Raw genomic sequence first — 574 nt, 5'->3', positions numbered from 1 at the left:
CCAGGTTGATTATTATATGAAGTATTTTCTTTAGCTACTCCACTAAAGAGTGCCTTTTCCAGCATTATTGCCTCTTGTAGCTCTTTTGACGGAATGCCACCCCACTAGTAGCAGTCAACAAGAGGTGAAAAAAGGTAAGACGAACACATGATACTACGAATATGTTAATTTGTTCTTGACTGGCTACTTTCACTGATAAGAATAATCGAACTTGTATCAATTAATTTACCTCTTCAGGATAAGAAGCTTCAACATTCTGGTGATCATGTCTGTGCTGAGAGCTGGTATTAATTGGTTGCTTTTGTTTCATGTCTTCACGCGTGTCTTGCACTGAAGAGCTCCCAGGCTTCAAGTACAAAGGTTTTAGTTAGCAAGATAGCTTAAAGAGTTTCAACACATTGTATTAAGGAGAAACTAATAAAAGTGTTTCTAACTTAACATGGATGTCCACCACCTAAACTGGTGGAAACTGTAAAGGAAAGCATCCCAAACTATATATATTATTCGATAGCTATTAACCAGAAGGCTGGAAAAGGCTTATCAGAGGTGAAGAGAAATTTAGTTCCACACCTGA

General features: G+C 37.6%; 1 long non-coding RNA gene across 1 annotated transcript; it reads right to left on the bottom strand.

The window, feature by feature from the left end:
* Positions 1-30: 30 nt before the first annotated feature.
* On the bottom strand, positions 31-376 carry LOC109131790. Its single transcript, XR_002037249.1, has 2 exons — positions 230-376; positions 31-104 (listed from the first exon to the last, which is right to left on the bottom strand). It is a non-coding gene; the product is annotated as an uncharacterized LOC109131790 (long non-coding RNA).
* Between the last annotated feature and the right edge of the window lie 198 nt (positions 377-574).

This window comes from Camelina sativa, unplaced genomic scaffold, assembly GCF_000633955.1.
Source record: "Camelina sativa cultivar DH55 unplaced genomic scaffold, Cs unpScaffold05278, whole genome shotgun sequence".
Taxonomy (NCBI): Eukaryota; Viridiplantae; Streptophyta; class Magnoliopsida; order Brassicales; family Brassicaceae; genus Camelina; species Camelina sativa.
This window is presented reverse-complemented; position numbering and strand designations above follow the sequence as displayed.